This window comes from Hoplias malabaricus, chromosome Y, assembly GCF_029633855.1.
Source record: "Hoplias malabaricus isolate fHopMal1 chromosome Y, fHopMal1.hap1, whole genome shotgun sequence".
Classification (NCBI taxonomy): Eukaryota; Metazoa; Chordata; class Actinopteri; order Characiformes; family Erythrinidae; genus Hoplias; species Hoplias malabaricus.
In genome coordinates, this window is record NC_089820.1 from 26,904,690 (window position 1) to 26,920,786 (window position 16,097).

Genomic DNA, 16,097 nt, shown 5'->3' on the forward strand with positions numbered 1-16,097 from the left:
CGGTTTGTGTGAGTAAGAAGAGACTGTATCTTTTAAGGTGGAGCGGTGTGTGTGAGTAAGAAGAGACTGTATCTTTTAATGTGGAGCGGTTTGTGTGAGTAAGAAGAGACTGTATCTTTTAAGGTGGAGCGGTGTGTGTGAGTAAGAAGCGACTGTATCTTTTAAGGTGCAACGGTGTGTGTGAGTAAGAAGAGACTGTATCTTTTAAGGTGGAGCGGTGTGTGTGAGTAAGAAGAGACTATATCTTTTAAGGTGGAGCGGTGTGTATGAGTAAGAAGAGACTGTATCTTTTAAGGTGGAGCGGTGTGTGTGAGTAAGAAGAGACTGTATCTTTTAAGGTGGAGCGGTGTGTGTGAGTAAGAAACGACTGTATCTTTTAATGTGGAACGGTGTGTGTGAGTAAGAAGAGACTGTATCTTTTAATGTGGAGCGGTGTGTGTGAGTAAGAGACTGTATCTTTTAAGGTGGAGCGGTGTGTGAGTAAGAAGTGACTGTATCTTTTAATGTGGAACGGTGTGTGTGAGTAAGAAGAGACTGTATCTTTTAAGGTGGAGCGGTGTGTGTGAGTAAGAAGCGACTGTATCTTTTAAGGTGGAGCGGTGTGTGTGAGTAAGAAGTGACTGTATCTTTTAATGTGAAGCGGTGTGTGTGAGTAAGAAGAGATTGTATCTTTTAAGGTGGAGCGGTGTGTGTGTGTAAGAAGAGACTGTATCTTTTAAGGTGGAGCGGTGTGTGTGAGTAAGAAGCGACTGTATCTTTTAAGGTGGAGCGGTGTGTGTGTGTAAGAAGCGACTGTATCTTTTAAGGTGGAGCGGTGTGTGTGAGTAAGAAGAGACTGTATCTTTTAAAGTGGAGCGGTGTGTGTGAGTAAGAAGAGACTGTATCTTTTAAGGTGGAGCGGTGTGTGTGAGTAAGAAGCGACTGTATCTTTTAAGGTGGAGCGGTGTGTGCGAGTAAGAAACGACTGTATCTTGTTGGTGTCTGAAGTGTAAATTGTCTGTAAGTGTTTATTCACTGTTTGAATTCCCACAGAAACTCATGTCTAACTCGAGCTGTTTAGTTTTGTAGCACTTTCGCTGTTTGTTTACTTTCATGCAGACACTTTGTTTTTTTACCCATTTACAGACACTGGGGCTTCGTAAACACATTAGAGCGGTTTCCAGAGCAACACATGGAGAGGACACACACTCAGAGCTTTATACACAGGGTTTTTAGATGAAATTGGTGAACGTTGTCTTTAATGTAGTTCTGTCAGAATGCTGCGGGTGCGTTGTTCTGAACTGAGGAACTGAACAGAGCTCGGAGTCGTGCAGCTCCTGTGTGTGGCCTGTGAAGATGGGCTTTACGTTACTTCACGAATGTTAATTTAATCTGTAATACCTATCAAACCTAACTTTGGCTACTTTTAAATCTAATCTTCCTCTCTTTTCTCCTTGTATTCGTCGTTTCAAATTAAAAGCCCTCTGCAGAGATTTTTAATAAGGATTTCATGACATTTCATTGAATTCATAAAAATGAATCAGCGACGGAAGCAGTTCTACAGCACAAAAAAAAAAAAAATGAAGAGGAAACACTTCTAAAAAAACATCAACATTCAGCAACTGAAACAGGGCTAGTTTTATTTCCTTTGTCACTGGGCTTTGTGCTAAAGTGTTAGCATGCTGCTTTTCATCTATTATTCAGCTATCAACATCATTTCCCCACGAATGCAGCAGGACTTTCAGACTCTCAGTAACACACTCTCCAGCGCAGTGACAGTCTGAGCCCCGCTAGCAGACAGCGTAGCATTAGCACTCGTTAGCTCCACCATTAGCTGTAGAGCTGTGAAATTGCTGCCGAACTGGCAGCGTGTGTTTACCGCTGCTCTCCTCTGCGTCCGATTACTGTAATCACCGAATTTCAAGCTGATGCGCGGAGGGTGAAATGGAGGGTGCAATTATCCCGAAGCTACAGAGAAACTCTCCCCCAGCGGAGACACCAGAGAGAGACAGGGGTGTGTTCGTCCATCCACGAACAAAGGATAGAAATTTACACAAGCGTTTTCTTCAAAACTCTGGTGAAAATGTATGGCAGCACTTTAGAATGAGAGTAAATATAATTCACGATAGTTAAGACAGTAATAAACATTACTAATGGTGAGGTAGTGCCACAATTAATCATTAAGTGATGATAATAAACAAGAACTAGCATTAACTACCATCCTGTTAGTACTTTATAAATTACTAAAATAGCGTGTGTTCTTGTGTTTGTTATTAGTTCTTGACTTAATCGTTTAGTAATTCTGGTTGCTGTCTTAGTGACTGTTAATAAACGTACCCTTTAGCGTTGGGTGGTGTAACGGTAACATCGTATATTACACACTTCCACCAGAGTGGGCGGCCACTCCTAAACCTCCCAAATGTACATAGTGTGACTCTAATGCCACTTTCACACCAGAGGCACCGCTGTGAGCTCAGAACCATTCCGTTTCCCCTGTGTTTCCCCGTCATTCCATCAACAGTCTTTATTGTGTGTTTACTGCTTAAATAAACTTCACGGTAAATAAACGTAAGCACAGTGTTTAGTTTGAAAATGACGTGACAACATAAACCCGACTTCCTGCCACATCAGGAACACGGCAGAGATCCTGCTTCGTGGTTAAATTCAGACGTTGGTGTGTAATTTGGAGTCGAAGGCCCCTGACTCAGCTGCTTCAGGTGATTATCAGGCGCTTTATGAGCCAGGTGCGTTAGGTTAGGAGAAATAAATGAGAATATATCCTCCCTAAAGGATAAAGACGGGTTTTAAGGAGAGCTGTTGGTAAATGTCAGTTGTGTTTTATAGAAATTCTGCTTTATTTACTGACTCTCTCCTCTGACGCCCTGGAGCAGATGTGCTTGAGTCTGAGTTCTCCACGCCCATTGTCAAGAGTTCAAGGATTTTCTGTCCTGCAGTAGAGCTCCATCTGGTCCTTGTTGGTGGTAGTGAATGGACTGGTGTTTTTGGTCCTGAACTAACTGTGTCCAATATTTCACGAATGTTTCTGTAACTGGGCGGCACGGTGGTGCAGCAGGTAGTGTCGCAGTCACACAGCTCGAGGGACCTGGAGGTTGTGGGTTCGATTCCTGCTCCGGGTGACTGTCTGTGAGGAGTTGGTGTGTTCTCCCTGTGTCTGCGTGGGTTTCCTCCGGGTGACTGTCTGTGAGGAGTGTGGTGTGTTCTCTCTGTGTCTGCGTGGGTTTCCTCCGGGTGACTGTCTGTGAGGAGTGTGGTGTGTTCTCTCTGTGTCTGCGTGGGTTTCCTCCGGGTGACTGTCTTTGAGGAGTGTGGTGTGTTCTCTCTGTGTCTGCGTGGGTTTCCTCCGGGTGACTGTCTGTGAGGAGTGTGGTGTGTTCTCCCTGTGTCTGCGTGGGTTTCCTCCGGGTGCTCCGGTTTCCTCCCACAGTCCAAAAACACACGTTGGTAGGTGGATTGGCGACTCATAAGTGTCTGTATGTGTGTGTGTGTGAGTGTGTGTGTGTGTGTCTGTGTTGCCCTGTGAAGGACTGGCGCTCCCTCCAGGGTGTATTCCCGCCCAATGATTCCAGGTAGGCTCTGGACCCACTGCAACCCTGAACTGGATAAGGGTTACAGATAATGAATGAATGTAACTGATCCTAGGGTGATGTAGTGGTTAAAGTCTCCCCCTATGAAACCCTGATACTTCATCAGAACCCAAATAAAACAGAGCAGCGCTTCATTCCCAGGCAACTAGCGCCGCTCTGTAGCAGCTCTGCACCAGTCTGCAGTGATATCAGAGGAGCTGCTGGACTTTAGTTACATTTAGAGCCTCATTCTCCTTCAGAAGAGTTCCACAATCAGAGATTACCCCCCTCTCCTCACTCTTCTGTGACATGGAGCTGTTGTTACAGTAGCCTCAGGCGCCAGAATGTAATTTCTTCACTGTTTAAGGTGGAATTGTAAATTTACAGCTAACTCCAGTTGAAATAAAGGCCATAATTCACTGAAACTACATTAAACTCAGAGAATACACTGGGGCTCATGGAGTTTAAAGGAGAAACACTGGAGGGTGGGGGTACGTGGCCTAAGGGGTAGGAGCAAAGGTTACAGTGAGAGTCAGGGGAAGGTTTAAGGTGGATTACATAGTCGTACATATTGCACCAATCCTTGAAGTGGTCTTTAAGCACAGTATGTACACACTGTCACACCGAGACCAGGCTGAGCCGCACACCATCAAACCCTCACAGAAGTGTTCAGACGTCTGCCGTAAAGTCTTCTCCTAAAAGCAGAGACAGAGAGGAACAGTACTTTGACCCTGGGCCCCATCTCTGCTCGGAGTGGACCGTTTCCGTCTGAAAACAACGCAGAGTGGAAGATATTTGGCTCTTTATTGTGTTCAGGAGGCTCTCTGTGTTTAAAGTGTGAATAAACGCTGCACACAGTGAGAGGAGGAGAGGAAAAAAACAGAGAAACCCTGAAGAAACCGAGGCGTAAATGTGTGAAGGTGTAAAACCACACGGCGAGATTTGGAGGCAGAGAAAGCGCTTGTCAATAACGCGGCGTTTGCAGGTTTCTGGTGAGATTTTGGTTTCAGGTGAAAACCCAGGCGTCCACTTTTCACTCAGCGCAGCGTTTTCTCAGAGCTTCTCGCTATTTTCTCGAACCGAGGAACAGTTCAGTTGCAAGAACGCTCCACCGCAACCTCAACCACTTCCTGCTGCACCGAGAGGGTGTGGGCACTCAGTTAGTGTTCGGATACTTTCTCTCGTCTCTGCACTCTCCTTTAAAAACTGAGACACACACACACACACACACACACACACATATACAGTAACGTACAGCCCCCGTCAGAGAGATTTAGACCTGGAATCCATCCTCAGCTCAGACTCACTGAAGTCCTCACTCAGGAAAATGCTTTGTTTGGTTTACTTTAGTTTAAAGTTTTGTTGTTGTTTTTGTTTTGTTTGTTTTTTATTTTCCACAATGAATACACACTAAAACACATAAATACAGTAAACACAACAGTGAATATAAGTATTAAAGTAACACACATGACAGTCAAAACAAAACAAACAGCTGAAACATTCGTTTATTTTGCTTCTGTTTTGCTTCTGTTTAAAACAACACACTTAAAAACAACGGTTCCACGAGGGTCTTTCGTATGTAGAACCCTGAGCACTTGAAGAACCTTGTGCATGATTAAAGGATTCTTCAGATTGATGGAGAATGTGCTGTAGATGGCTCTACATGGCACCTTTTAGAAAAAGGGTCCTATAGGGCACCAAAAAGCTTTGTTGGAATAAAAGAGCAGGGGTAATGCATTGTAATCCATTAAGGTCTGGAACGTAGCGTATAACCTGCATATGATCAGTGCCACGTCCTTAAAGTAGCCTCATAGTTATAGCATCATTTTACATCGTTAACAAATGAAAATCAAATCACTTTACGCTTTCAATTACATTTCAATATACAACAAGATTTATTAATAATTAATAATCAAGAAAAATGTACAAATAAAACAATGATTTGGTTAAAAACTAATTTTAAATAAAGTGCTTAATTACTTTTGTAGTTGCAGTTGACTTTACTGCTTTTCCATTAGCAGCGATCTGATTGGCTCTTACTGCTGGAGGGCGGGACTTTATCCGTAAACAGAATCCATGTTCAGAGTTATGAGAATTTCAGCCCGTAATCGTTCCTTTATTATTAAAGTCTCTGGTTTTAACTCGCACCGCACCGTCGTCCCGAAAGTGTCCTAAAAAGCTTTGATCTCGTCCCTCTGGCTGTTTTTACTGGCCCCAGGACAGCGGCGTCTGGACCCCGCCCTGTGTGTGTCACTCAGTGGAGTCACAGCGCTCGTCATAATGCACATATCTGATTGGCTGAGGAGCCTCACGTGTGATATGCAGAAACGGATTTGATTGGTCTGTGAGTTTCCTGGAGCGCTGAACCTGCACCGTAACGACTAGAAGAGTCACACCACTTCAGACAAACACTCTGTTCACAACTAAACAGCTCTAAGTGGTTTATCAGTTAGAGGTCCATGTCCAGATCAGAAAGCAATCCTATATTCTCCAAAAGGTACCGTATAGAACCCTTCTATAAAAGGTGCCGTATAGAACCCTTCTCTAAAAGGTGCCGTATAGAACCCTTCTCTAAAAGGTACCATATAGAACCCTTCTCTAAAAGGTGCCGTATAGAACCCTTCTCTAAAAGGTGCCGTATAGAACCCTTCTCTAAAAGGTGCCGTATAGAACCCCTTCTCCAAAATGTGACGTATAGAACCCTTCTCTAAAAAGGTAACATAAAGAACCCTTCTCCAAAAGGTGCCGTATAGAACCCTTCTATAAAAGGTGACGTATAGAACCCTTCTCTAAAAAGGTAACATAAAGAACCCTTCTCCAAAAGGTGCCGTATAGAACCCTTCTCTAAAAGGTGCCGTATAGAACCCTTCTCTAAAAGGTGCCGTATAGAACCCTTCTATAAAAGGTGCCATATAGAACCCTTCTCTAAAAGGTACCATATAGAACCCTTCTCTAAAAGGTACCATATAGAACCCTTCTCTAAAAGGTGCCGTATAGAACCCTTCTCTAAAAGGTGCCGTATATAACCCTTCTCCAAAAGGTGTCGTATAGAACCCTTCTCTAAAAGGTGCCGTATAGAACCCCTTCTCCAAAATGTGACGTATAGAACCCTTCTCTAAAAGGTGCCGTATAGAACCCCTTCTCTAAAAGGTACCATATAGAATTCTTCTCTAAAAGGTACCATATAGAACCCTTCTCTAAAAGGTACCTTATAGAACCCTTCTCTAAAAGGTGCCATATAGAACCCTTCTATAAAAGGTGCCGTATAGAACCCTTCTCTAAAAGATAACGTATAGAACCCTTCTATAAAAGGTGCCGTATAGAACCCTTCTCTAAAAGATACCGTATAGAACCCTTCTCTAAAAGGTACCGTATAGAACCCTTCTCTAAAAGGTGCTGTATAGAACCCTTCTATAAAAGGTGCCGTATAGAACCCTTCTCTAAAAGATACCGTATAGAACCCTTCTCTAAAAGGTGCCGTATAGAACCCTTCTCTAAAAGGTACCGTATAGAACCCTTCTCTAAAAGGTACCATATAGAACCCTTCTCTAAAAGGTGCCGTATAGAACCCTTCTCTAAAAGGTGTCGTATAGAACCCCTTCTCCAAAATGTGATGTATAGAACCCTTCTCTAAAAAGGTAACAAAGAACCTTTCTCTAAAAGGTACCATATAGAACCCTTCTCTAAAAGGTACCATATAGAACCCTTCTCTAAAAGGTGCCGTATAGAACCCTTCTCTAAAAAGTGCCGTATATAACCCTTCTCCAAAAGGTGCCGTATAGAACCCTTCTCTAAAAGGTACCATATAGAACCCTTCTCTAAAAGGTGCCGTATAGAACCCTTCTCTAAAAGGTGCCGTATAGAACCCTTCTCTAAAAGGTGCCGTATAGAACCCCTTCTCCAAAATGTGACGTATAGAACCCTTCTCTAAAAGGTGCCGTATAGAACCCTTCTCTAAAAGGTGCCGTATAGAACCCCTTCTCCAAAATGTGACGTATAGAACCCTTCTCTAAAAGGTACCGTATAGAACCCTTCTCTAAAAGGTACCGTATAGAACCCCTTCTCTAAAAGGTACCGTATAGAACCCTTCTCTAAAATGTGACGTGTAGAACCCTTCTCTAAAAGGTACCATATAGAATTCTTCTCTAAAAGGTACCGTATAGAACCCTTCTCTAAAAGGTGCCGTATAGAACCCCTTCTCTAAAAGGTACCATATAGAATTCTTCTCTAAAAGGTACCATATAGAACCCTTCTCTAAAAGGTGCCGTATAGAACCCTTCTCTAAAAGGTGCCGTATAGAACCCTTCTCTAAAAGGTGCCATATAGAACCCTTCTATAAAAGGTGCCGTATAGAACCCTTCTCTAAAAGGTGCCGTATAGAACCCTTCTCTAAAAGGTGCCGTATAGAACCCTTCTCTAAAAGGTGCCGTATATAACCCTTCTCCAAAAGGTGCCGTATAGAACCCTTCTCTAAAAGGTGCCGTATAGAACCCCTTCTCCAAAATGTGACGTATAGAACCCTTCTCTAAAAGGTGCCGTATAGAACCCTTCTCTAAAAGGTGCCGTATAGAACCCTTCTATAAAAGGTGCCGTATAGAACCCTTCTCTAAAAGGTACCATATAGAACCCTTCTCTAAAAGGTGCCGTATAGAACCCTTCTCTAAAAGGTGCCGTATAGAACCCCTTCTCCAAAATGTGACGTATAGAACCCTTCTCTAAAAGGTGCCGTATAGAACCCTTCTCTAAAAGGTGCCGTATAGAACCCCTTCTCCAAAATGTGACGTATAGAACCCTTCTCTAAAAGGTACCGTATAGAACCCTTCTCTAAAAGGTACCGTATAGAACCCCTTCTCTAAAAGGTACCGTATAGAACCCTTCTCTAAAATGTGACGTGTAGAACCCTTCTCTAAAAGGTACCATATAGAATTCTTCTCTAAAAGGTACCGTATAGAACCCTTCTCTAAAAGGTGCCGTATAGAACCCCTTCTCTAAAAGGTACCATATAGAATTCTTCTCTAAAAGGTACCATAGAGAACCCTTCTCTAAAAGGTGCCGTATAGAACCCTTCTCTAAAAGGTGCCGTATAGAACCCTTCTCTAAAAGGTGCCATATAGAACCCTTCTATAAAAGGTGCCGTATAGAACCCTTCTCTAAAAGGTGCCGTATAGAACCCTTCTCTAAAAGGTGCCGTATATAACCCTTCTCCAAAAGGTGCCGTATAGAACCCTTCTCTAAAAGGTGCCGTATAGAACCCCTTCTCCAAAATGTGACGTATAGAACCCTTCTCTAAAAGGTACCGTATAGAACCCTTCTCTAAAAGGTACCGTATAGAACCCCTTCTCTAAAATGTACCGTATAGAACCCTTCTCTAAAAGGTGCCGTATAGAACCCTTCTCTAAAAGGTGCCGTATAGAACCCTTCTATAAAAGGTGCCGTATAGAACCCTTCTCTAAAAGGTGCCGTATAGAACCCCTTCTCCAAAATGTGACGTATAGAACCCTTCTCTAAAAAGGTAACATAAAGAACCCTTCTCCAAAAGGTGCCGTATAGAACCCTTCTCTAAAAGGTGCCGTATAGAACCCTTCTCTAAAAGGTGACGTATAGAACCCTTCTCTAAAAGGTACCGTATAGAACCCTTCTCTAAAAGGTGCCGTATAGAACCCTTCTATAAAAGGTGCCGTATAGAACCCTTCTCTAAAAGGTGCCGTATAGAACCCCTTCTCTAAAAGGTACCATATAGAATTCTTCTCTAAAAGGTACCATATAGAACCCTTCTCTAAAAGGTACCGTATAGAACCCTTCTCTAAAAGGTGCCATATAGAACCCTTCTATAAAAGGTGCCGTATAGAACCCTTCTCTAAAAGATACCGTATAGAACCCTTCTATAAAAGGTGCCGTATAGAACCCTTCTCTAAAAGGTGCCGTATAGAACCCTTCTCTAAAAGGTGCCGTATAGAACCCTTCTCTAAAAGGTGCCGTATAGAACCCCTTCTCTAAAAGGTACCATATAGAATTCTTCTCTAAAAGGTACCATATAGAACCCTTCTCTAAAAGGTGCCGTATAGAACCCCTTCTCCAAAATGTGACGTATAGAACCCTTCTCTAAAAAGGTAACATAAAGAACCCTTCTCCAAAAGGTGCCGTATAGAACCCTTCTCTAAAAGGTGCCGTATAGAACCCTTCTCTAAAAGGTGCCGTATAGAACCCTTCTATAAAAGGTGCCGTATAGAACCCTTCTCTAAAAGGTGCCGTATATAACCCTTCTCCAAAAGGTGCCGTATAGAACCCTTCTCTAAAAGGTGCCGTATAGAACCCCTTCTCCAAAATGTGACGTATAGAACCCTTCTCTAAAAGGTACCGTATAGAACCCTTCTCTAAAAGGTACCGTATAGAACCCTTCTCTAAAAGGTACCGTATAGAACCCCTTCTCTAAAAGGTACCGTATAGAACCCTTCTCTAAAAGGTGCCGTATAGAACCCTTCTATAAAAGGTGCCGTATAGAACCCTTCTCTAAAAGGTGCCGTATAGAACCCCTTCTCCAAAATGTGACGTGTAGAACCCTTCTCTAAAAGGTACCATATAGAATTCTTCTCTAAAAGGTACCATATAGAACCCTTCTCTAAAAGGTACTGTATAGAACCCTTCTCCAAAAGGTGCCGTATAGATCCCTTCTCCAAAAGGTGCCGTATATAACCCCTTCTCCAAAATAGAGCTGTAACTCTCTGGAGCAGCTGCACATGAGTCACCATTTCTCAATGCCAAGTGTAGGCTGGAGGAGTGTAAACACAATGGAGCTGCTTTCAGTTTCCCTGGGGTAAGTTGGAGTGGTGAGTTTGATCCAGAACTAATCCCCAACACCAGCCCCTGACCCTCACTGATGACTATGAGACTGAATGCCATCAAACCTGCAATGTTCACCTACGGTCTTAGACGAGTAGAAACTGTGTTCAGGTGAAGAGCTGTAGAGCAGATGGATCAGCGTCAGCAGATTCCTAGAAGCACAAAGATCTCCTTTCATCGTGAGGCTTTAGTTCCAGCTCCGACTCATTTCCACACGGATCCTCGCGGCGATCGTCGACCCACTGGCCCCGTGACCCGCTCTGATTGGACACGGATCGTATCGGATCACCAGGGCCGTGAGAGGAGATGTGTGGGGACACTCTGATTGAGGAGATTTGGAGCAGAACCGCTTTAACCCTCATCTCTCTGCGTCAGTTGGATTCTGTTCTGATTTAACGTCTGTAAATAAATTATTGTTTGTTTACTTTATATTTTAAAAGGAAAACTGTGAACCTTAATTTCACCAGCTGGTGTGTCCTCAGTGTCTTTTCCACATTAATTGTGCGTCCTGTGTGCGAACCTGAGTTGGTTCAGCTGTTTATAACACATCAGAGTCCTCAGAACCACGCTCCAGTTTGTTTGGGTTCATGTGGACGACACTGAGGTGAAAGTAACATTCAGTTCAGGGCCTGTCCACACCGAGTCAGATTCTTACAGACAGGCTTTGAAAACAAACGCAGGTGTATTAACGGTGTCCTGATTTAGAACCTGTTCTGTTTTCTGCGTTTTACAGTATGTGTTTATATAAGGCAACCAATCAGAGCGCAGTTGTCATGGTTACAGACCAAACAAATGATCAGGAAGACGCCGGAGGTACAGCTTGTCTTATTCGTAGCAGAAAACACAAACTTAAAGAACAACACACTGCGCTCGGGTCGGGGTGAACAGCGAGCGGCTATGTGTGGTTGCTATGACAACTAACAGATATTGTTGGCAGCAAAGTCACCATGGCAACCAACACTTCTGTCGTTTCTATGATGTCTGAGTTGTCACTAGGGGCCAACATCTATGCTGTTTCCATAGCAACCAGTGCTTATGTGGTTATTATGACAACCAGTGTTTTCATTTTTTTATGGCAACTGAAGTCAGCTTTGTTTCTATGACAACCAGGACCATCCCCGCACGTCTGATCAGAGAGACGTGGCTCGGACGCACATGTCCTGCCGTGTGGACACTGTGAGAAATCAGATCTAAGAACAAATCCTCTGTGTTTGATCTAAACCTCAGACTGTAGCCGGACTCCGCAGTCGGCCTGTCGCAGATGTCCGCCGTCCTCAGGCGGCTGTGGGTTTATTACACCATCGGTCCCCTGTTTTTCACTGATTTTTTTGATTTTATCAAGTGAAAAGTGTCTTGTTCCATCCCCACATCATTATCTGGAACGGGTAAAATGTCCTGCCGATGGAATGTGGCACTTTCTCTCAGAATAAAATAATATACAACATGTAAAATAACAGCTAGAGTCAGGGGGACTGTCTGAGAATATTACCATAACTTTCTGAAAATGGGAAATATCACAATATCCTCTAGATTTAACAGCATTTCAAATTGAAAATTACTTTGCATTGGGAGGAGCTTCAAAGACTGAATGGAGCTGTGTTGATTAAAGGTATTGAATGGTACTGAATGGTGTTGTGTTAATTAATGGTACTGAATGGTACTGTTTTAATGAATGGTACTGAATGGTACTTTGTTAATGAATGGTACTGAATGGTACTTTGTTAATGAATGGTACTGAATGGATTTGTGTTAATGGATGGTACTGAATGGTGTTGTATTAATGAATGGTACTGAATGGCACTGTATTAATGAATGGTACTGAATGGTACTGTGTTAATTAATGGTACTGAATGGTATTGTGTTGATGAATGTTTCTGAATGGCGTTGTGTTAATGAATGGTATAGAATTGTATTTAATGAAGCAGTGTTGATTAATGGTATTGAATGCCACTGAATGGTACTGTGTTAATGAATGGTACTGAATGGTATTGTGTTGATGAATGATTCTGAATGGCGTTGTGTTAATGAATGGTACTGAATGTTGTGTTAATGAATGGTACTGAATGGAGTTGTGTTAATGAATGATATATAATTGTATTTAATGAAGCAGTGTTGATTAATGATATTGAATGCTACTGAATGGTACTGTGTTAATGAATGGTACTGAATGGTGCTGTGTTAATGAATGGTACTGAATGGTGCTGTGTTAATGAATGGTACTGAATGGTGTTGTGTTAATGAATGGTACTGAATGGTGTTGTGTTAATGAATGGTACTGAATGGCGTTGTGTAAAAGAATGGTACTGAATGGTGCTGTGTTAATGAATGGTACTGAATAGTATTGTGTTGATGAATGGTTCTGAATGGTGTTGTGTTAATGAATGGTACTGAATGGTGTTGTGTAAAAGAATGGTACTGAATGGTGCTGTGTTAATGAATGGTACTGAATAGTATTGTGTTGATGAATGGTTCTGAATGGCGTTGTGTTAATGAATGGTACTGAATGGCGTTGTGTAAAAGAATGGTACTGAATGGTGCTGTGTTAATGAATGGTACTGAATAGTATTGTGTTGATGAATGGTTCTGAATGGCGTTGTGTTAATGAATGGTACTGAATGGTGTTGTGTTAATGAATGGTACTGAATGGAGTTGTGTTAATGAATGATATAGAATTGTATTTAATGAAGCAGTGTTGATTAATGGTATTGAATGCTACTGAATGGTACTGTGTTAATGAATGGTACTGAATGGTGCTGTGTTAATGAATGGTACTGAATGGTGTTGTGTTAATGAATGGTACTGAATGGTGTTGTGTTAATGAATGGTACTGAATGGCGTTGTGTTAATGAATGGTACTGAATGGTGTTGTGTAAAAGAATGGTACTGAATGGTGCTGTGTTAATGAATGGTACTGAATGGTGTTGTGTTAATGAATGGTACTGAATGGCGTTGTGTAAAAGAATGGTACTGAATGGTGCTGTGTTAACGAATGGTACTGAATGGTGTTGTGTAAAAGAATGGTACTGAATGGTGTTGTGCTGATGAATGGTATTGAATGGTATTTAATGAAGCAGTGTTGATTAATGGTATTGAATGCTGCTAAATGGTATTGAATGGTACTGAATGGTACTGTGTTAATGAATGCTACTGAATGATATGGAATGGTACTGAATGGTACTGAATGGAGCTGTTGATTAGCTTGAGCAGTGAAGTGTACAGTCCTGGTGAAGGAGGATGTGGGTGAGAGGGTGAAAGTGGAGGTGGATGGAGGCTGAGTAGTGTTTGGGGGGTTGTTGTGTCAGCTCTAATGTGAATGTGTGTAAATGGAGGGCCTCTGAGACTTTGGTGACTGATCTGATCTGAGTTCAGTGGTTTTCCTCTTTCCGCTGCAGTTTCACTTTCGCGCTCGAGCCTCTGAGAGTGTTTCTAACCCCAGGTCATGACCGCTCCTCACATTCCTCTACGTCTTTAGACACCATTTACCACGAGATGTGCTCACGGTTTTAACAGAGTTTAAAGAGCATGAAGTTCCATTACCCCCAGAACTTAGCAAACATTACCCCATGTGTTCTGAAGAGAAAAACCAAACCGCCCGTCGTCCCTGAGTGAGCCAGGTTATTCTCCAAAGAGTGGGTCGCCCACACTGAGGACGCCATGATTACCAAGGGTTTAGTGAAGAATCTCTGACACATCCAGGCCAATAGGTGTCAGTGTAATGGCTGTTTAATACTGTGAAGAAGAGTAGGAGTGTGGTAGCCATTATAATGATAGTGTGTGTGTGTGTGTGTGTTGTGTTTTTCTGAATCGAGGCCAGAACTCTGGAGGAATCAGTTTCATTTTCACACGTCCCTCTGCCCTTCTTTCACTTCTTTATTAATCAGCTCCCTGTTAAACTAAACCCCTGAGAGAGAGAGAGAGAGAGAAAGCAATTTCCCTATGAGAGACAAAAGGAAAGAGTGAAAACTCCCTAAAAGAGAGAGAGAGAGAGAGAGAGAGAGAGAGAGAGAGAGAGAGAGAACAAGGGATCCCTGGAGAAAGTGTGATGTCTTTATCTCTCTCTCTCTCTCTCTCTCTCTCTGCCGAGTTAGCAGTTAGTGACAGTGCTAGGGCCCCAGGGGTGCGTTGGTGAGGATTAGCGAAAATTAGCTGCTTTCTCCTGAGAGGTGATGACATCACACAGTGGAGGGTTTAACCTCAGGCTTTAAACAAGTGAACGACAGAGAGTGAGAGAGAGAGGGAGGGATGGAGAGAGAGAACGAGAAAGAGAGAGAGAGAGAGAGAGAGAGAGAGAGAGAGAATTAAACACTGGCCAGAGTATATTAACCAGGGTTTAGCTTTAAGCAGCTATGCCTTAGGACAAAAAATAGGGAAAAGGCAGGTAGATAGATACCTGAGTTATCTTGGATTTAATGCTTGAGTTAGCTTGGGTTTATGCTTGACTTAGCTTGGGTTAAGGCTTGAGTTAGTGTTAAGGTACTGTTAACAGTGTTAAGTTTAGGTTTTATAAAATTTAGCAGATAAGTTAGGATTGTCCATATTAGTAGCCAAACAGCGTTAGCATTGTGAGCTAGCTTGGCTACTATCAGTTAGTAACACCTCACACAGGAACACAGTCCTGACGGACTGAAGGGAAGAAAGAGAGACCGTTCTAATTGCACTACAGATACGGTCCGCATCCTGCAAGACGTGTCTGACTTTGAGCTGAGTTATCAAAGTCGTTTAGCTAACGCAGGAGTGGAGCTTTGTGGAAGTCTCCCTGTGTTTTGTAGCTGTTGTTGCTGTCTTTAGTTTACATAAGTAAACACTTGAGGAGTGATGTTAGAGACACAGAGAGAGAGACTTAATGAGTTTCCTGGCGTCTTCTTTGTGTTCCTTGGTCCTGTCTGCTCTCTGATCACTGACGTTTCTATCAAATAGGAGTGCGGCGATGGAGTCGTCAGTGCGACAGCCGTCTGTCCGCTCTAGAAGCAGGAAACCGAGCCAATTACAGCAGGAAGTTTAATCAAATTAAACTCCACTTCACCCAGATGCGCTCTTTCTGTGGCAGCGTCTTCCGTAAACGTGTCTGAGTTTATGATGAATCTCTTTTTCACAGAGAAGAAATATTTTGGAGGGAAATGAGACGTGACACTTCTAATGAAAGACGTTGGTCGTTTTGAGCTAATTTCACATCATCTGTTCCTTTGTTTATTTGTTTGTTTGTTTTGTTTACTTTCCTGTTCTAAGCATCAGGCTTGAACACATCTTTAATGGATGAATCAGATCCAGAATTTCTGAAAACACGCTCAGTAAACACTCCTGTACACTAGTGTAGGAGATATCAAGGGTGTATACACTAGTGTAGGAGATATCAGAGGTGTATACATTAGTGTAGGAGATATCAGAGGTGTATACACTAGTGTAGGAGATATCAGAAGTGTATGCACTAGTGTAGGAGATATCAGAGGTGTATACACTAGTGTAGGAGATATCAGAGGTGTATACACTAGTGTAGGAGATATCAAAGGTGTATACACTAGTGTAGGAGATATCAGAGGTGTATACATTAGTGTAGGAGATATCAGAGGTGTATGCACTAGTGTAGGAGATATCAGAGGTGTATACACTAGTGTAGGAGATATCAGAGGTGTATACACTAGTGTAGGAGATATCAGAGGTGTATGCACTAGTGTAGGAGATATCAGAGGTGTATGC

General features: G+C 42.6%; 1 protein-coding gene across 7 annotated transcripts in view; it reads left to right on the top strand.

The window, feature by feature from the left end:
- Nucleotides 1–16,097, top strand: part of fbrsl1 (fibrosin-like 1) — a 608,817-nt gene that overhangs the window by 396,763 nt on the left and 195,957 nt on the right. The gene's annotated exons all lie outside the window — the stretch shown is intronic.